Raw genomic sequence first — 22,675 nt, forward strand, 5'->3', positions numbered from 1 at the left:
TGAGTTTTTTTGTCTGGAGCTCTTCTTATTCTTAGTTCAAAACACAATTTAAATCCCTGTCTTCATTTTGTGAGCCCAGCTCACTAAACAATCTCCTGAAATCTGATTTTCAGAGCCCACAAGATGCTGATTCTTTTCAAAAACTGCTTGTGTCCTCCTAGTTATCAAGTCCAAGTATATTTCTCAGTCTTCATCCTTCTTGACTTCAAGATAATTTGATACTGTTCACCACCTCTTCCCTCTCAAAATTTATTCTTCTTTTCATAGTCAATTAATCAGACATTCATTTAAGAAATATTTGTTAAGTACTATGGTAGGCAAAATAATTGGTCCTCCAAAGATTTCTACATCTTAATCCCTAGAGCCTGTGAACAAATCATGTTACATGGCAAAGGGGAATTAAAGTAGCAGATGAAACTCAGGTTGCTGATCAGCTGACCATAAGATGGTAACATTATCCTGAATTATCCAGGGGAACTTAATGCAGTCTCAAGGGTCCTTAAATGGTGAAGAGAGAGGCTGAAGAGTCAGAGTGATGCAATGTGAAAAAAACTTGACTGGCTGGCTTCAAAGATGGAAGGGGACCACAGTCAATGAATGCAAGCAGCCTTTAGAGGTTGGAAAAAGCAAGAAAACAAGTTATTCCGTAGAACCTTCAGAAAGGGATGCAGCCCTTCCAACACCTTGATTTTACCCCACTGAGACCCATTTCAGATTTCTGACTTCCAGAACTATAAAATAAACTTACGTTAATTTAAGCCACTAAATTGTTGGTAATTTGGTACAGCAACAATTAGATGCAATTACAATTACCAACTAAATTCTTTACTAATGAATTAAGCCTGGATATAAAGCCACACAGTAGGAAATCAACTCACCTTCCCTGCTTCCAGTGTTAGCTGGTAGCTCCCACCATTCATCTATACAGACTCCCATAAACTGAGCATGTCTGAAACAGAGTATTTTAATTTTTTTCTATTATGACTATGATTTTTCTCATTCAAATATTCTGTAGGCAACTCAAAGCTTATTGATAAATTTCCTTAGGGCCTGGATATTCTCTATGCATTTAATTTTTTTTCTTGCTTCTGCTAACTCTCATGTGCCTCCCATCAATTATTTCCTACAAAATTATTCAATAGCTAGTTAGTCTAAAGTGATAATTATATATATATTTTTGTATACTGAAGAAGAAATTTGGCTGAGATCAATCATTATGCTCTTCAGTGGGTTGCTGATTGAGTTTTTCTCTCACTGCAGGATGATGAGGAAATTGTAATGAATGAGAAGTCCTAGAAGTGAGAAGGGTAGGGGAAATCATCGTATTAATATATAGTGAAGCCTTTATTCTATGTCCTTCGATGATGGTTTCAGCACAGCACCTGAAGGTTTCCATTAACACACAGGTCATGCCAATCTTGCTGAAACCCAAGGATACCAATCAAGGCTATTCTGGATGCTTTTGACTAGAGCAAGTGCAGCCTACTCTTGCTTGAAAATTAAAACACGTGACAACTCCCTAATGGTGTCCTGTAGAACAAACTTACACCTCTCCCCAACACATACTTCCTTCTACTTTCAAATACTATCACCTTCAAATTAAACATTCCCACAAAATCAGTTTCTGAGGAACTTGTTCACCTTTTGCTTTGAAAAGACTAGAAGAATTACATGAAATTTTCAAAAATCGTCTTTAATCAGAAATATAGGTTTTCTTAAATTGCTTTTTTAGCTATGTCTTTGCCTTTTTACTAACACACTAGAAAATATTTATTTTTAGTTTGTACTACCACAACTTCCCAAAATATTTGAAAGCAACTACAATGTTTTCTAAAAAGAAGAACAATTAAATACTCCATCAAAAAGGATTAGAGACTAATGTTGAGTATTGACATATTAGTAGTATAGACTCCATGCAAAATAAATCCAACACGTGCCATTTCCCAAGGTATGATGGCAATGAGTGAGGGATTTGCAAAGTGACAAAGTCCAGTGACTGTTTTTCTAAAGCCTCAGAGAACACAGCTCTCAAACTGATATCCCACATCCTGACCCCACCAAAATGACACAAGATGTAGAAGGACAATCCCAGGAAACTGAATTGTAGCAACACAAACACGTCATTCACCAGGGTCAAGAGTTGGTACCTAGGGAGGACAGCTAAGCATGCAAAAGCATCTCTATTAAACACATCTCGATTTAGATTTACCTTAAAACCATGAGATTCTTTTTTCAGACTTCATACATTTTGAACTATTTTTCTTCACATTTAGCATTTTGGCACATTTCAGCTGACCTTTGTTTCTTGAAGTAAATTTGAGATGAAATTATTTCTTCCTGGTTCGTATCAATGAGATGACATCTATTTAGCCCTGGTACTCTGGCAAACTCTATTTTTAAGAGGAACTGAAATGTTCTAGTGGGCCGATTAACAGCTTTCTTTTTCTGCTGTGTGTATGTGTGTGCCCGCATACTTGATACAGGGCTTTTGGATGAGGTTTCCAAACAGCAATGCATTGTTTAATCTCTTCTGTGATGCCTCCAGGGATTAGTTAGGGGACACGATTACTAATAACATTTTACACCAGTAAACTTGGCTTGAAGAATTGCTGTAAAAACCCCACTGATTGTCATAAGCATTCATTCATAAGAATGCATACTATTGTGCATATGTGGGGCAGGGCATTTTGCTAAGCCAAAAGCAAATTTTCATGCTGTTGAATTTATGCATTTCCCGCTGCTACTCAAAATGCTTGTCTGAATGTTCAGGCCGGGGAGAGTGCTCTCTGTGGAAAATGCTCTTCTTTTTGTGTCAAAAGGTCTGACCTGTGCTTTAGTCCCCACTCACAGGTAATTTGCAGACTGTGTTAGATAATCTTAAAAAAAAAAAAAAAATCCACCAAGAAAGAATACTGGGTTAATTTTTGCCTAAAAAGAAAAGGGCTATAAAAGGCATATTAGGAAGGGAGAAAATGGTCTTAAAATGGAAACCAAAACAGGCATTTGGGAAAGATAAATGCAACATCCCCTTCACCCTCAGGAGATGAAATTTTTCTGACAGGGTCGGAGACTCTGCTTGGCAAACCTTCTTAAATTAATTACCTTCTTGACATTTTAAAGGAAGGTTTCAGATTGTAAATTTAACCCAGACAAAGCATTCTTTTTAATCTTGTCAGTATTCAAACTACTTTGCACTGCAGTCTGTGAATTATTTATCAGAGGAACGACCCCAAAGGGCGAAAGGAAAAAGCAGGCATATTTGATCTGAGATTCCACTACTAGATGTAGTTCTTTGCCTTAGATCTGTACCTGTTGCAACTACTTAACTTTTTCTCCTTTTGATATTCTTAATACCCTGAGCATTCCTTGTCTCTGAGAGGAAGAAATTCAGTGCCATTTTATAATGCGCTTATTAAGATGAGTAAAATATATGGCTCAGTAGGTTTTATATGGCAGGTACACTCAGGTTGGTGTGAGGAACAACGGGGCTTCTTTTCCATATACTTGCTCGTTATAAGTGCTAGACAAGCAGCGTCTTAACCTACTCTAGTGCCCGTGTGAAATGGAGCCTGCAGAGATGGATTCTCAGGGAAATTAAGTCTTCCAAGTACCGATAAACTGGTATACGTAATATTTCAACAAACAATAGAAGATTAGTTTAGACCTTAAAGAAAATTTACATTTACAATGCCTAGAAGTTATAAAATGAAGTTATGGCTTTCGTTCTAGTATTAAGTGTTCTTAAATTAAATGATTTTGAATCAAGAACACCCATGAAATGGGACATGCTCATTACTTCTAAAACATTATATATAGATGTGGAACTGCATGAAAATAGCAAAAGTGCACATAAAGTAATAGAGAATAATGTCTGTTGTCTCCAAGGCAAGGTTTGCAGCATGATAGAGAATCTCAACTTTGCAAAGCATCCCAATGGCTTAGGTCCTAGGAGATTGGATGTATGCATAGATAATAACGTCTTACCTGAGAGGTCTTCTTGGGCCCTGTTAATGACTCTTCCTAGGAAATTCTTGGGCTTCCCTTGAGAGAAAAGGGAGGGATGCAGCCTCATTTGCCCTTCTCTGGCCACATGTGAATATTTCACTTTCAACAGATATCCCTAGCTCAAATCAAAAGACTGTGTATTCCTAGCAACTGTGAATAAAAATATGCAACACCCACAGCTATATTTTTGCATAAGAAACACTTCTTGAAATTAATAAAACAAATAAAGGTGATAAAACTATAGGATAGAGATAATTTTCCATCTAACTCTCAAGACTATATGGGGAGGATTTATTCTCCTTCCAAGTGTTGATCTGTAGTCATAACAGCTACCATTTATTAAGGAATTCCTATGCCCTCTCATCTATGAGGTAGCTCTTACTGTCCCGACTTTCCTCTTCTTTTTCACAGCTGAGGAAACTGAGGCTTGAAGAGAGATTAAGTATTGAGCCCAAGCTCCTAATAAAGCTGAGATTTAAAGCCAGTTCTCCATGACCTCAAATTCCATGTGCTGTGCATCTTTAAATGTGGGGTTGATCTTAATTCCATTTGGTTGTCTGTAATTCTTCTCTTCATACACATATAAGTCTGGTAGGAGTGTGATAAACTAATGTAGTTCACTGAATAAAGAGCTGCAGCTTATATTTTTTTAGCCATACCAGAGATATTTTTCAAGCTCATATTCATACCCTAGCAATCTATCCTCTGAAGAAGCTGTTGTGTGCAGTTTATTTAAACCAAACAAATTAAAGATGGCATTTAAATTTGAGCTTCAGTGGATATATTTTCTAGAAGAATTAGGTAAGCATCTACCAAGAATATAGCATGCAAACAGTAGCAAGTAAATTGATGTTTGTTAGTCTGTGCTCTCTCAGATACACAGAGGATTTACCTACTTAATAGGACTTATAAGAACAAATCTCCTGAGCATAAATGAGAGAAACTGGGCACTATGAGGTTTATCCTTTCATAAAGCTGTCACACATACTAATTCAAAGACCATAAATATCCTTCTCACTTCTTTGATAATTCCTCTTTCATTGGCCTTTTGAATAAGCACCAAATGCAGAACAACAGATCTTCATGCCGAGGTCATCTTTACTTGGGTGATACTGAAAAGTAACAGTCAGATTGAGGAGGATATCTTTTGAGAGTCATGGCATGCTGGATTTCAGATCTGGAAGGAAACTTAGAGATCATCTAATCCACATCTTTTATTTGTTAGAAAGTGAATTGTCTTAGTCAGTTCTAGCTGCTACGGCAGAATGCCATAGACCAGATGACTTAAACAATAGAAATTTATTTCTCACAGTTCTGGAGACGGAAGTTCAAGATCTAGATACCAGCTATATTAGTCCATTTTCATGCTGCTGATAAAGACATACCCAAGACTGGGCAAATTTACAAAAGAAAGAGGTTTAATGGACTTACAGTTCCACATGGCTGGGGAGGCCTCACAATCATGGCGGAAGGTGAAAGGCACATCTCACATGGTGGCAGACAAGAGAAGAGAGCTTGTGCAGGGAAACTCCCCTTTTTAAAACCATCAGATCTCGTGACACTTATTCACTATCATGAGAATAGCACAGGAAAGATCTGCCCCCATGATTCAGTTACCTCCCACCAAGTCCCTCCCATAACATGTGGGAATTCAAGATGAGATTTGGGTGGGGACACAGCCAAACCATATCACCAGCAGATTTGGTGTCTGGTCTCCTGGTTTTCAGATGGTCATCTTCTTATCTGTGTTCATGTGGTAGTGACCAGAAAAGTAGCAAGCTCTCCTGTGCTTCCTCTTATAAGAGGACTAATCCCATTCCTGAAGTCTCCACCCTCATGACCAAATCACCTCACAAAGTCCACATCTCCAAACACTATCACAACGGGAGTTAGACTTCAACATATGAATTTTGCAGGGACACAAGCATTCAATTCCATACCATGAAGAGACAGGCATGGAGTCACCTACTTCTCTGAGTTAGAGCAAGAACTAAACCATAAATGTCTTGAGACCAAGCATGGGCTTAACTAAGACAGAACTTTAAAAAAAAAAAAACTATATATATATATATATAATCGCTGTGTTATTCTGGGTTCTCCAGAGAAACAGAAGCAATCAATGGTGGGAGAGAGAAAGACATTGCTTTGTCATAAGGAATTACTATCATGGACTTTGAGAATTCCCAAGATCTACAGTGTGAAAGAATCAGCAAGCTGGAGACCCAGGAGGCCTGACAGTGGGTTCCAATTCAAAGGCCAGGAGGCTCAAGTCCCAGGAAGAGCCTATGTTCAGTTCAAGTCTAAAGGCAGGGAAGAAATGTAATGTCTCAGGTCAAAGGTAGTCAGGAAAAAGGAATTCTCTTTCTTGAGGGAGGGTCAGCCTTTTTATTTTATTCAGAACTTCAACTGATTAGATGAGGCCCCACCCACCTCAGGCAGGGCAATCTGCTTTACTCAGTCTATCAATTTTAATGTAAATATCATCCAGAATCACCCTCACAGACACACTCAAATTATGGTTAACCAAGTATCTGGACAACTTGTGGCTTAGTCGAGTTGACAATTAGCCAACACATCACCCAAGTTGGGGATAGTATTCTACTAGTTTACATATCTCTTAGGGACTGATTTTTACACTTAAAGGTTAAAAGCAATTCAAATATTCACAAAATGCCATTATTATTATTAAAGCATAAAATGAGCAGATGTGCTTTTGTTTATCTATTAAAAGCTTACTTGTTCAATGGTGAAGTCAATTTGCATTTAACAAAATCCTCGATAATAATGACTGGCTCTATTCAATGTCTTCAACCAGATATTTAAATTATTCTTTCTTATTCTCTAAATTACAAGAGCAAAACTCACAAATATAAATAACATGATTCATCATAAGTCTAAGTTCAGGGTTTATTTAAACATTTAAATCACCTAACTCAATATATGGTGAAACTCAGTGGTATTGTAATTTGTTGTCTATAGGATGTGAAAGACTAAGGTCTGTCTGAATCATACGAATGTAGAAATGCATTTATTCTACTGAATGTTTAATGCACATGGAAATAAGAAGCTTGTCACTTATTTCTTGAGTAAATTCATACAAATAGATAGATATTTAAGATAGTGTGGGTGGTGTTTTTAAAATATACCAACAATAAATTCTTTGTTACTTCTCCCTTTAAGGGGTAGATCTTAATTCCCCCATCCCTTGAGTGTGGGCTAGACTTAGTGACTCACTTCCTACACATGGTATGTGTCAGAAATGATGACGTACAATGTCTGAGATTAGGTTACAAAGGATAGCATCCTTTCTGTCTTCTTTTTCCTTGGATGTGTCTCTCTGAGAGAAGCCAGCTACTTTATCATGAGAATACTCAAGCATCCCTACGGAGAGGTCATGCGGTGAGCAAAACTCAACATCCAGCAAGGAGCTAAGGCCTCCTGCCGACAGCCATGTGAGAATACGCCATCTTGGAAGTAGATCTTCCAGCCTCAGTCAGCAGATGACTGCAGTCTCTGCTGAGACTGCCACGACAGCTGACTCTAACAGGAAAGACACCGAATCAGAACCTTCTAACTAAGTCTCTCCCACATTCCTGATCCACAAAACACTGTGAGATAATAAATATTCTTTTCAGCTGCTGAGTTTGGGGGTAATTTGTTAGATAGCAATAGACAACTGAGACATGTAAAATTTATATTGCCATTATCATGAAATTTTTGTCCATGAATCTTTGTTCACTTACAGTATGTTATATTCATAATTTATTGGCCATGTATTTGTAAAGTCAAAATATTTATGTGTGTATTGATAGGAATAACACAATTTTAATATTTTAAAATATTTTCCTCATATGAACATCACCCTGAGCACAAGTGACAAAATTGTTAAATTGTTGTTCAATATTTGGTGAACAGATTTCTCTGCCACAATAGTGGAAACTTCAAAAGTACTTTGAAACCCACTTTAACCTTACTCCTTTTTTTTCAGTTGTGTATTAGTTCATGGGAAAATATAAATGATGGTTAGTACTTTCAATTTTTTTGTACAAAGCTCAAGCGTAAGTTAAAAGCACAATGAATTCTAAATAAACTCTGCATTAGAATAATTATCTGTCATTGTTTCCCCAAGATTAAAAATTGTTCTTTGTCAACTCAGTTTAATTTTTTTCCTTTCCTTTACTCATCTATTCATTCTACATTAAGACTTGTTTAATTGATTTTTCATTTTCTGTGCAATTCTACATTTTTCTTTTTTTCTATCTACTCTCTATCTTCACTTCTTTCCTGATGTTTTTATTCTACCCTTCCAGCTAGCACTAACATCTCCCTTATCTATATTCCAGCTACACTTATAATGTAGCATCTCAAGTGTATATATAAATATATATATATACACACACACAATGTTCATATTAACTTACAAATATTTCAACTATGTCATTCTTGTCTTTTAAACAAGATTGTGCACATTTTTTTTCTTTCTTTCTTTTGCTTACTCCTGATGCCTACCTAGTACAGGGTTTGGCCTAGTACAGTGTGTGAAGCATTCTATTAAATCATAATGCGTTGTATTTACTTTCTTCTCCCAATGGTCCCTGCCTCCTAGTGTCTTACTTTCTGCTTCTGAGAATAGCCTTACCTGGCACTAAGCACAGCTGCAAAGAAAACTAGAGGTGCCACAGACAGAAAGCAGCAAGTTATAGAAAAAGTTACTAACAAGTAGAGACATGGCCATAGCGCTCTCAAGCCTTCTAAATAATTCCTGAATACACATAAACTCCAGAGACACAAAATCATTGTCTCTCTTCTTTTTTCTTTGACTATCATGTATTGACTGAATAGAAATATATTAGGCAGAGTCACTGCCCTCTTTCAATAAAGCTTAGCTCATAAGATTTGCTTATATCTGCCCAGCCAGCTGAGTTCATCATTGTCTTATAGTTAACTGTACATTTATGAATCTTTTAAAATCTTAATGTTCCTCTAATGCCCATGGCAATATATCTTGTCTCGTATTTTCTATTACCTACGATAGGCTTGGCATTAGTGGAGGTGGTTTTACCTTCTATGAGTGTATTTGTTCATTATACCTCCTAATCTGGCATTCAGTATTTATTTTTCATCATTGGCAGTTGACTGCTCTGTTTCAAATATTTGAGAAAGAAAAAAAAATGAGAGGAAAGTAGGTGAAAATTGATGATAACCCAGATTTAGGAGTGTCAACAGTAAAATTTCTCACAGAAAATAGAAGAGCGAAATGGATGGTAAAGGCATACTGGGGGAAGAGGGTCTGCACCCTCCACTCATTCTTACTTAGGCTTTCGCACGGCAAATGTGTCTCCCAAAGTAATTAATACCGACGGGTCATTTTGAGTGGTTTGCTCACATTTACTCAGCTCCAGAACCTATATAGACACATGATGATCGGCTTTGGTACAATTATTTTCTCCATACTTTCCGCTGCTGAGTTTTTTGTCTCCTCTAGAATTTGTTAGGTAAACAGCTTTTTAAAACTCCTCACTTTCAAAAAATATTCAGACAATATGAAATAGAAAGGACTGAGTAACAGAAGGCATGGGTGGCAAACCTTTACAGATTTTTCTTAAAGTAGAAGGGAAAGCTGTCCATGACAGAGAGCCACAGGGTAGTCTGAGTACAGCAGCCTTACCATTTTATTCTATTGAGGGATTTGTGCTCTACCTTAAAGAATCAGTACTATTTTTCTAGATGGAGAAGAAATGAAAGGAAATTAGTCAAAGGGAAGACATGGGATCATGGAAGGATATAGTATGTTCAGAGAAAGGTGAGAAATTGGGAATGGCTAGAGTTTAGGGTACAGATAGAGTAGGGAGTGGGGAAGATTCTAATAAGGTATATTCTGACTAATTTGCTAAAGACTTTATACACATGCATTCATTCAGAAAATATTTTTTTGTTTTTGGAGATGGACTCTTGCTCTGCTGCCCAGGCTGGAGTACAATGGTGTGATCTCGGCTCATCGCAACCTCTGCCTCTGGGGTTCAATCACTTCTCCTGCCTCAGCCTCCTGAGTAGCTGGGATTACAGGCATGTACCACCATGCCCAGCTAATTTTGTATTTTTAGTAGAGACAGGGTTTCTCCATGTTCGTCAGTCTGGTCTTCAACTCCTGACCTCAGGTGTTCCGCCTGCCTCAGCCTCCCAAAGTGCTGGGATTACAGGCGTAAGCCACGGCGCCTGGCCTGATTCAGAAAATATTTAGAGATGGCCTACCATGTGTGCTCTACTCCAGATGAACAAGATAATCACACGCCCCAGCTCAGGGAGCTTATCATCCATGTATGCTGTGAGAGGACATGTGAACTTGATGCTATATGGGAATGGCTTGCTAGACTTTACTGGATCATAACTCTATGACTTTACTAGATCACAATTTTATTCTATCATAACTCTGGAAGGGATGCTGAGGGTTTTACGGGAGCAGGGACACCACTTAGAGGGCTGTGGCAAAGATAAATAAGATAAATAATAATAATAAGAAGAAGAAGATGAGAGGCTTAAATAAGCCAATAATGGGATCAGAAAATAGATAAGATTTGGGGTGCATTTTGAAGTAGAATAAACACGACTAATTACTTAAGTAGATGTGGCCTGTGAGGTTAAGGGAGACAAAGTGAAGGACATCCCCAAGGTCACCAGGGTGGAGGCCAGACAGACGAGTGGCGGGGGATAGGAAATGGAGGAGGAGCAGGTTTGCTTCCAAAGAAAAGGAGTTCACCTCTGAATCTATCCAGTTTTACAAGTGGCCCTCCAGAATTTCTTTCAGTATTTAATTAAACTGCCCTCACCTTAAAAGCTGTTTTTTCTCTCCCCTCCCCTGACTGTTCACCTTTACTCTCTTGACACGAGAGCTTTGGGAAGGTGGGGAATGTGAACAGAATCAGGGCATGATGACAGTGTGGTGAGAGGGATGTGGAAACCCCGGTCCTCATACTAAAACCACGTGGAAACGTGGAACCTTCAGTGACTCCGAGTACCTGATCTACACGGTGTCAAATAGCAGGTTGTTTTAACAGGTTATTAGTTTGGATATTTTTAATTGCCTAAGCAGAATGATGGCTTTGCCGTTGTGTGTGCAAACCTATTTTGTCCAAAAGTCACAAAGCTACTTCCAGCATCTGTCAGTCACAGCCAACCGGTTGTGTAGATGATCTTAGGTGGTATGATCTTGGATACACCAGGAAGGGAGTATACTTTCAAATATCTTCAGCATAGGCTGAAATTCCAACATCAACAGAACCATTATTTGGTCCAAACAGCACCACTCCACAAACGTCCAACGGTGCAAATGTGCTGTGATGGCACGGATGTGTATCCATATTTAAAACGTCCTTATTCCTTCTCTGCTACCTTAAATACTCTTCTCCACATGGTTTGTCTTGTTTTTGAAAGCCAGCTCAAATGTTACCTCCACTCCACGTATTTCCTTCAATTTCCTTTATGTGCCTCCACAAAATACACATGCACACACACTTTTCCTCAGGTAATAGATTTCTCTCTCCCTATGTTCCCGTAGCTTGTATATATGCTTCTGTTGTAGCAAATATTATATTACATTATAATTTTAGGTTTTTGGATCTTTCTTCCCCACTGGAGAGTGAACTTTTAAAGGGTGGGGAGCATATTCTGTGTTATACATCTTCATGTCCCAACATGTAGCACAATGAATAGCAAGCAATAGATAAATATTTATTGTTGAATTATAACCAATATAGCATCCTTTAATGAGTAATCCTTCAGGCCCAACCAAGAAAACAAGATAGGGATAGAAAACAGATTTCAACCAATCAACTCTAGTATTACTCATGCTTCCCACAGCCTGGAGGGGAAGGAGGCCATGACGTCATCTAACTTCTGTGGGAAAGAGTTCCATGATCAGTTAGAGACATCTGCCACAACATAAGAGGTAGCAGTTGCAGCAAATTTATCTTCTATCCTTGAACTAGGTTGTATTCTCAATAAAGTAATCATTTACTCACTCAACAAATATTTATCATGCATCTGGCATTGTCGCTAAGCACCAAAAGACTTTTTCTTGTAGATCATGAACACACTGCCCCCACCCTCAGGGATCTCGGAGATCTACAAAGTAATCGATGTGACAACACCTGTAATTTACTCAGTTGTATAATATTAGCTGTCTAATAATAATTTGCCAGATATGAGGCAATGACGATTGTAGTAAAAAAGAAAGCAGAGATCATATATCTCAGCTGTCTCATATATTGCCCAGAGTGGAGAGTCTGTTGATGAGTGCTGAGGAAAATTGCAGTCCCTAAGATGGATGATTGCATCATGCCATCACTGTGTAATGAAACCATTCATTCTTCTGACAAATGTTTATCAAATGCCTACCACAGGTAAGTCTACGTGCTAGACACTGGATAGACAGTAGCAAGTAAAATATCTAAATGGAGAAGTAAAAATTAAACAAATAATCACACAATAAAATATATAATTACAAATAATGATGAGTGAGATCATTCCACTCCCGTTGCTTGAATTCCATACCAATCTTCTGAACATATGTTTGTTTGTCATTTCTTTAATGAGGTAGGGATGCATTAACATTTACATAGATATTCCATTCTGGTCTTCTCTGTTCATTAGTAAAGGAACTTACCAGTTAGTTTCAAGTATTTGGTGGTTACTCATCTGTCCTCCAGTGTCTGCTACCTCCAAGTTAACCAATCAGTGCATTTGTGGACAGGAATCTGCCAGCCTCTCCTGGACTGTTTTGATCTCAAATCAGTGCAGCCCAGTGGTACAAAGCTTTAATAGCCAATCTCCCTCTTGACATCTTTTAGCTGTATTGAAATCTATATATCTAACAAATATGCCCTCCTACCAAATCCAGAAAAAGATTTCTATTGTTTTATTTGCAAAAATTAAACGCAATAGAAGAGAGATCTGAAAAAGTGTATCTGTCTGTCTGTGTGTGTGTGTGTGTGTGTGTGTGTATTTGACTTTGGGTGCCCATTAATTAAGAATTCATTAACATTAGATAATATTCCTTTCACCATAAAATTTCATGGTCTTAAAATTCATTGAATTATTTCATATCCCATTTTGCAGATACATCATTATTCACATAATTTTAAAGGATTTTTTGTTGTTTATTATTTTATACAAATTTATGTTATCTGTGCCCTCTCTCCTTGTTCTTGACTCACTGCTGCTGCCTGCATACAACCATTCCATCTCAACGCAAACCTGTACTCAATGTTATTATGCTGTGGCCTCACTCACTAAAATAACACTTCCTTTATTCTCTCATTTTTTTGTGATGGGTGCTATAAAAAGGGGACCCTTATAAGCAATATAAGGGTCACAGAACTTTGGTGGTGTTTACTGGCCATCAAATCCAGCTTCTCGTTTGGTATAGGAATAGCCTCTTCAATACCCTGTGAAAGTGCCTCTGAGAAGTGCCCCTGTGGAGCTGAGATCACTTAAAGCCAAAGTCCCAGCTCAGCTGATACTTGGTCGTCTGACTGAACAAGTCACTCCTTATAAAAGAATTTAGTTCCTTTTTATGCCCGTGTCAGAGGTTTATTGCTGTAATATGTAAAAAGTGCTTGTAAGCTGTCAGGAACTCCACCAGTGCAAGTGTGGACTGAGAGCTCCATTTTCCACAAGCTAAAGATCCCCAGAGTAACACAGAGGATGGAGCACAGACTCTGCCACAAGTAATTTGAATCCCATTCTTCCATTTACTCCTAGTGTGTCCTCAGACAAGTCATAGAAGTCCTGTCACCCTCAGTCTCCTCATTTGTACAATTGGGGTTACAGTGCCTGACTTCAGCAGGGGCTGTTCTAAGAAGTAGACAATTATACAGACAACATACTGATGTTCAGAAAGTGCTTGATTTTGTTTTTGTTTTAAAACTGCTGGTAGTGGTCTCTGCAATAACCCAGAACAACTCTAAATCCCCTTTTACAGCCCTTCAAATATGGAGGGAGGCTACTATGACCCATCACTTTTTCCATCAAACAATTCTTCTTTCTTAGATTGTGGCCCTTTTCATCCTGTCAGCAAGGCTCCTGGGTCCCTCACTGTCCACTCAGGCTCTGGGCTCTTTCCAGCCTGCCTTTGTCCCCTCATAAAGAGCCAGCCAAGGCTGTCTTCTAGTCTGCAACAGAAGTGCTTTTGCTTTCTGGGGGTAATTACCCCTGCCACATCTGTGTTTACTTTAGAACCTGTGGCTAAGGTAATTAGCTGGCAGCTGGCTAAGCTTTAGATAATAATGTGCCTGACATTTTAGGTATCTCTTTTCTAGAAATATTTTTTTTTTTTTTTACTGTATTTCACTTACACAGTCAACAGACAGGAATGGCAAATCGTCCCTCTGTGGAACACAATTAGGATTCATTTGCATCTGGAAGATTTGCTTTTTTAAATGTGGCTGAGTTCAGAATGACTGCTTTTAGGCACAGAGGGCTTTTTGATTGCAATGCTTTTCTACTTATTCACTAAACGTTTATTGGAATTCTATGTACAGGGCTTTGTGGCTAGGTGCTAGGGACACAAACACAAATCTGAAATCATGCCTTCTCAAAGACTTCGAAGTTTGAAGGAAGGTGAGCATCAAACAAACAGGTCTCTTCACAGATTTCTGTGGGGACATATGTGGGGGAATGGGCATTCAGGAAGACACCCATAAGCAGAGGCTTGGAAAAAAAATACATATGTGTATTAGTCAGGGTTCTCTAGAGGGGCAGAACTAATAGGAAAGATGTACATATAAAGAGGAGTTTATGAAGGAGCACTGACTCACACTATCACAAGGTGTGGTCCTGCAATCCGCCATCTGTAAGCGGAGGAGCCAGGAAGCCAGGAATCCCAAAACTTAAAAGTAGAGAAGCCAACAGCCTTCAGTCTGTGGTCGAAGTTCCAAGAGTCCAAAAGCTAAAGAACTTGAACTCCAATGTTCAAGAGCAGGAACCATCCAGCACAGGAGAAAGATGGAAGCCAGAAGACTAAGCCAGTCTAGTCTTCTCACCTTCTTCTGCGTGGTTTTATTCTGGCTGCGTTGGCAGCCAATTAGATTGTGCCCACCCAGATGGAGGGTAAGTCTGCCTTTCCCAGTCCACTGAATCAAATGTTAATGTTAATTTCCTTTGGCAATACCCTCACAGACACACCCAGGAACGATACTTTGCATCCTTCAATCCAATCAAGTTGACACTCAATATTAACCATCATAATGTGTAAATACTTGGTGGACATATTGGCACAGAGAACTTCTCTAGAACAAGGAGTATAAACAAAAATTTGAAACTTTTCTATCCTTGACACAACATGATTAGTTGACAGTCAAAACCCAAGACAAGGATCCAAGCAAGTTACCTAGGGCACAATATTTAAGGAGGCACTGCAAGTGCAGCATCCACCTGAAGCCTTCGCTGATGACACCCACTTGCAGGAGCCTGAGAGTGAACGCCTCCTTAAATTTTGCGCTATAAGCACCTCACTTGCCTCACCCTAGTCCTGGCCCTAGTATGTATAAGGATTTGAGTGCTTCAACAGAGCCTATACACTGATGAGCAGTACTCCAAATGTTTACTGTTTTATTCAAGCCTAGAGGTGACAACCACTAGTTTTGATACCTGCTCCCACAATAAAGTCATGCCTACCTTCATCTAGCCCAATCAGAGGAGTTCACATTAGGGAAGTGGGACAAAAAAAATTAAACTTTTAAACATCCATGACCCCAGTCATTTGATATGCAATGTCTTATAATCATCCATTATGTTCTTTATACCTTAAAAGCTACTTATATCTAGATGTTCTAAATTAAGTTTTCTGTGGGAAGAGGGTGATTTGGTGCCAAGATGTAAAACACAAAATAGTTAATAAAGCCCTTTATGCTTGTCATTAAAAATAAAGATTTTTGTAGGAAAGAGAATAAAAGAACGTGTCTGCGAAGCAACTCCAAAAATAGAGGGGAGAGGATTGATGACGAGTCGGCTGTTACTCAAGTATATTGAGACATAATAATTATCTCAATGGCTAAAGCAGGGTAAATGTGCATGATAAAATCTTATAAGATAAGATTACTGAAAGAGTAGAAATCACACAATTAGGCAATTACAGAGGAAACCTGAATGGTGGTAATAGGAGATGGATAATGCTATAGGAGTGCTTCTGACCACCCGATGGGATACAAATATAACATTTCATTTCTATTCTTCAGTTAAGTGTATGTCATCATCGCCTCATGACAATCATGTGAGAAGTCCATAAGTTTTCCAGTTCACACCATTGAACATCAGTGATTTGCTAAGTGTAGCTATTATTCAAATTTGACACTATTCAAAATGTGTCACTTGGTTTAAGTATGCATTAACATATTCGTATATATAGGATACTTTTTTTCAAAAAATTTTAATAGCTCTGGGACTGTATTTGACTTACTGCTATAGAGTTTTACTGAAGCAGTCTTCACCCTTCCCCAGTGCTCCCCACACATCCTGAAACCCTGTGGTGGCTCTAGGCCCTATGTCCCCCCCCTCAGGACCCTGTGTTCCTGTCATAAATTAAATCTTGCTGGTGGAGCTGGCATCAATCTTGCTGACTGTGGTACCCCAGCACACAGCACCATGTCTGGCACATACAGGTTCTTAAATATTTGTTGAACAAATTATGCATTAATGATGATGCATATAAGCTATATCTGTGTGTGAGTGTCTGTCTATTCCAAACTCAACAACTAGGGTGGACCTTTAAAACATAAACGGGATCATGTACTTTCTGAACAGAACTCTCCAAGCGCTTCACACCTCACTCAGAGTAAGCACTCAGGTCCTTGCAGTGGCCTACAAGCCCCAGCGCAACTCAGCTCCAGGGAACCCTCTGGCTCCATCTCCTTGTACGCTCTCCTTTTTGCACTCCCTAATGTGACTTCCTTGATGCTATGTATTTTTTTTAACATGCCAGGTATGCTGCCTTGTCAGGCACTTTGCTAGAATTCTTCCCTCTATCCACCCAGCATTCCCGTGCCTCAGTCCTGCACCTCTCCAAGCCTTTGCTTAGAGCTCTACTTCCCAGTGAGGCCTGCCTGCCACCCTATTTAACTCAGCAGTCGGCCTCCCCCACTCCTGGCCCTCCACATATGTGGTCTTCCTCCCCACCCCCTATAACGTTTATTTCTCTAAAATACTATATAATTTTCTTAATATCACTAGTTTTGTTATGGCTCTTTCCCCACCAGAAGTTAAGCTCTTCAGGGCAAGGGTTTTGTCTGTTTTGTTTACTGATCCATCCCATATACCTAGAACCATGCTTGAGATATAAGTATTTACTGATAAATGATTCACAGATCATAGCTGAATAAGCACTATCAAATTTGTTATACTTTATAATTTACAAGTCTTTTTTCTTAGCTTGCTTTATCATAACTTTTGGTGACAGGTGCTATTCTTATTATCCTCATTTTTAGATGAACAAATTGGGCCTGAGAAGTTCAGTGGCTGGCTCTTTGGCCTAGATAGTACGAGTTTGTTGCTCAACCTCCATTTGCCCCTCCTTCTATTTGGAGATACTGGAAAACTGGAAGCCACATTTTTCAGACTCTCTTGCAATTTGTGTCAAATGCACATCGCATCGAGACTGAAAGGCGGAAGTGAGGTGAAGGCCATATTTCTGCCTCTTTGTTTCTGCCGGTCAGTATGGCTGTGGAAATATGACATATCTTTGTAGCAACATTCCAATGTCCATTCTCCAGCTTTCTGAGTGTTCAGAAGCAATTTTGGAGCTAGTAGTAATAGTAACACTTTCTGATCTGGCTTCTGAAGCCCTGGATCACAGGGGTGATGTCCATCCTTCAACCTCCTGTGCATGAGAGGCACTTGAAGCTAGATAGCAGAAACAGCAGCGTCAAGGTCTTGATTCTGCATGGTCTAGGGGTAGCCTCTGAGGTAGCAGCTCCTATTATCTCCCACAATAGGTCAGTTCTGTTTTGTTCTAGGAATCAGAACTAGAGGCCAGTCTATAACATACTCCTTCAGCCCTTCCAACAATTTTGAAAGCCCCTTATCCATTAAAGTGAACACTCTACTTAAAATATTTAAAGGGGCTTCTGTTTCCGTTCTGAATGTGATGGATAAGGCTTCAGATCGCACCATGTAAGCTGGATCCTCTTTCAAGGGCCATTCAATCGCCCTTTCAACAAACTTCTTCCTGAGCTCCTTGGGTATCTTAGACTCAGGATGAGGTTCACAGCTACAAATACAAATGCACAAGAGTACATAATAACAATATTCCCTTGAGAGCAATCTCGGCTGCAGAATTCTGGGAAGTCCTGGCCCTTTTCAAATCCCTTGTAATTCAGGAGAGCTCCAGGGGTTGTCTTACATGTGCTGCCAATGTCACCTTCCATTTACCACTGGCAGCTTTTTCTCCCCATGACCGGTAGTAACCACATGACGGCAGGGCGGCAGCTTTGCTATTCCCAACACAGGCCCAAACTTGAAAAAGCACCGGGGTGAAGCTGCAACATCCACTGCCATCCATAGGAAGTGGTTTCTCCCTCATTCCACTTTCCAGAGAGGAGAAAATACTCCTCGCTCTCACACGTGCTGCACTCCAGAGTCATAAAGCAGCACTAAGAAAAGTAGAGGGAACATAGCCAAGAGTCACGGAATCATCCGCCAACTGGTGATTGTGGGACTGTAATAAATTAACTTCACCACTCTCCGCCTCAGTTTCCTGCATGAGCAGGAAAACAAACACAAAGACATGTATTCTGCAGGGTGGTTTTGAGGATTAAGTGAAACAATATATTAGCTCAGTCAGTTCAGGCTGCTATAACAAAATATCATAGACTGATATTTCAAAATATCATAAGTCACTTGCTGTGACTTAAATTTTTATTTCTCACAGTTCTGGAGGGAGCAAAATCCAAGATGAAGGTGTGTGCAAATCCAGTGTCTGGTGAGGGCCTGCGTTCTGCTTTGCAAATGGCTGTCTTCTCGTCATATTCTCACAGGGCACAGAGCAGAGAGAGAGAACAAGCTCTTGTGTCTCTTCTCATAAAGGCACAAATGCTCTTCATAAAGGCTCCACCCTCATGAACTAATTGTCTCCCAAAGGCCCCATCTCCTAATATGATCACATTACTTTTAACATATGAATTGGGGGAGGACACATTCAGTCCATAGCACATATGGAAAATATTTGTCAAGTTGAATATACTTAGTAAATAACCATAGCTAACATTTCAATACTTATTAAATACCAAGTTACGTGATAGACATTTCCTTACACTTAATTATAATCAAAACTATGAGATATTGTTATCCCTGTTTTACAAGGTAGGAAAACGAATTACTACTAATAACTACTACGGTTATTATTATTATCATTTTTACGCTACACTTTCATGTTTCTCAGGAATTCAGAAATAAACACGCAGATTTCTTACAACTTTCTTCATCCAAACTTTCTGGAAAGAGTAGGTGGCCCTGAGCAGTGCTGAGTTAGGAACAATCTAAGTAACACAGCCCTTGACATACTCAAAATAGTCTCTCCACTATCATTGCCCTTGGGCCAAGTTTGCAAAAGCTTCTTCTTTCCCATAGAATAAGAGCCTTCCCAAGAGTCTTGGCCACTCATGGTCATAGACATCTTCCAGTGAGTAATGGCCTACTCCCTTATTCCTCTAAGAATGTCAGAAATTTCTGAATCCACAGAAGATACACAGATTGGGCCATAACTTTCTAATACCCAAAATCAACACCTCAACACAGATGAAGAAGACATGTTCCCACCTTCAGGACGCCTATAGCCTTATTATGAAGACAAGAAAAATAAATGTTAATTTTAAAAACTGACCAAATAGAGAGATGGCTATGGCATGCAAGTGACAGTAGTGAGAACGTAGGCTCCGAAGTCTAGAAGACTTCAGTTTATATCTTTTCTCTCCTACATTCCATTACGAGACCATGGGAAAGTTGTGGAGGCTTGCCAAGTCTCTGCTTCCTTAAATGACAAATCAGATATCTATGAGGATTAAATGAAGCGACCATGGAGAGTACTAGGTACGGTAGTAAACACTGAATAAACAGAAGCTCTTATTATTTTCAATTGAACTAGTTTATGCAAACTTCCTGTGAAATGGGGTGGACACCACAGTGTCTTGTGGGTGAGAAAATGTTCATTACTATATAAGTGGTGAATTCATTGTAGACCAAATTTTTGCAGCTTTTCTCTTTACATATCGGTATGACACCTTCAAAAATATGTGATATCCAATGCAGTAAATTACTTTTTCAACAACTGATATCAAAATATACAGCACACTAAATATTGACATGAAGTTATCATTGGTCAATATTTATGCCTCAAGTGAACAAATTTAGATATTGAATATAGCCTAAATCAGTTACTCTTTATTATTTTCTCTCATTATAATACTATGTTCCAGATGAATAGATTTCTTTTCAACACATTTATCCCCATTCGCAATTACATTTTAATATGTTCGTTCTGTTATGTGAATTTTAATTATCTATTCCAAAGATAGTTACTATAATTAGCCCACACAATTTTAAATTTTTACCAGTTTTTCTTCCTTTGCACAGACATGTGAGGGAGATAAGCTACTAATGATTTCTGCTTGTGAAGCTCAGAATTAAATACCGACAGAGTAGAGTAGATGACAGTGGAAAGGGTAATTGCCTTCTAACACAGTCTTGCCCACCTGTTTTTTATTAAAATGCACAGTTTCCATGCTGGATGTTGTCACAATGACCCAGGGTCTGAGACTGAAATTGCAAGTCTGATACCGAGGCCCTGAAACAAATACACAGCAAGGAAATGCAGAGATTGGGGTTTGATAAGCACCTTCTACTTTATGAGAATTGAGAAATATATGTCCCCATTAAAGAGATTTCTATCACCTCTTGGATACTCCCTTTTACCTTCTTGGTTTCTTATCATCCAGACTTAAAACTTCTTGTCAGGTTGGAATCTTTTCCTTCCTCATCCTTGACTTTCAATCAGTCAACGAATCTTATTGCTTCTTCCTTTACCAACTTTCTCTCTGCCTAATTATTTCTACAATTTTTATCTGAAGTCAAGTACTCTGTACTTTATGACTGAGTTATGGCAGTAGCCTCCCACTGGTCCTCCTGCCTCTAGTTTCTGTCGCTCCCAATTCTTTGGGCATACTACCACTAAGTTAACCTGCATCAACTATCATTTTAACACTTCACATACTTGGAAGGCAGCTATGCTAACCACTGTTACCACCAATACCTCAGCACATTTCACATCCTTGATCAAAAATCACCAATGAGTCTTCAGATCCTGGATCCATAGCAGGCCTTCTAATTTTGATTGAATAAATTAATAAATTTATGAATAAGTATCCATACACGTACATATGTATTCCTAAGCAAGTTCTAGAAATATCCCCACTCATTTTCACCTTAAATATTGCATATCTATGTTTATAAATCCTCTGCTTTGTTTGATTAATAATAAATCTGTGCCAAAAATAAAATCAAATGAGAAAACACTATATCCTAAATTCTAAATCCTAATTCTAAAAAATGAATACATTCACAAAGTCCCAGAGTCAACTAATTTTTCCAAGCATTTAAGATAAAATAACACCAATCTTCATGAATTTTTCAGATCATAAGAAATGAAAATACTTCCCAACTCACATTTTGAATTTGGAAGGACTCTGACACCAAAACCCAACAAGAATGTACAAGAAAGCAAGGTAGAAGTTATATTCGCTTGTCAGCCAAAATGTAAAAATCCTAAAACAAAATGTTAGCAAAGCGAGTCTAGCAATAAATAAAAATGATAATACATCATTACCCAGTTGGACTTATTCTAAGAGTGAAATGCTGAGTTTTATATTAGACAACCAATCAGTGTAATTCAACACAATAACAGAATATAGGAGAAAAATCATGTGATTATTATCTTCACATATGCAGAGAAAGCATTTGACAAAATTTAATATCTATTCGTGCTTAAAAAAAAACCCAGCAAATTAAGAATAGAATATCTTTAAGAGTAGCTACAAAAATCTTAAAGCAAATGTCATATTTAATGGTGACATATAGAAAGTTTGTAGAAGAATGAGACAAGGTTGACTGCTATGACCACTTCTAATTATCTGCAATAGAGGTCGTAACAAGTAAATTAAGACAAGGAAAAAGAATTAAGAACTAAAAAGGAAAAAATATAACTGCCATTATTTACAGAAAACATGATTATATGTACAGAAAATTCAAAAGAATATTAAAATGCACTATTGCTCATGCCTGCAATCCCAGCAATTTGGAAGGCCGATGTGGGGGTATCACCTGAGGTCAGGAGTTCAAGACTAGCCTGGCCAACATGGTGAAACCCCAGCTCTGCTAAAAATACAAAAATTAGCTGGGCATGGTGGGATGCACCTGTAGTCCCAGCTACTAGGGAGGCCGAGGCAGGAGTATCACTTGAACCTGGGAAGCAAAGGTTGTGGTGAGCCAAGATCACGCCACTGCATTCCAGCCTGGGTGACAGTGAGACTCCATCTCAGAAAAAATATATATACTATTAATTTAATAAATGAATGTAATAAGCTCACTAGAAACTAAATCAATATATAAAAGTCAATTGAATTTCTAT

This window comes from Nomascus leucogenys, chromosome 11 (assembly GCF_006542625.1).
Source record: "Nomascus leucogenys isolate Asia chromosome 11, Asia_NLE_v1, whole genome shotgun sequence".
In the NCBI taxonomy this organism is placed as follows: Eukaryota; Metazoa; Chordata; class Mammalia; order Primates; family Hylobatidae; genus Nomascus; species Nomascus leucogenys.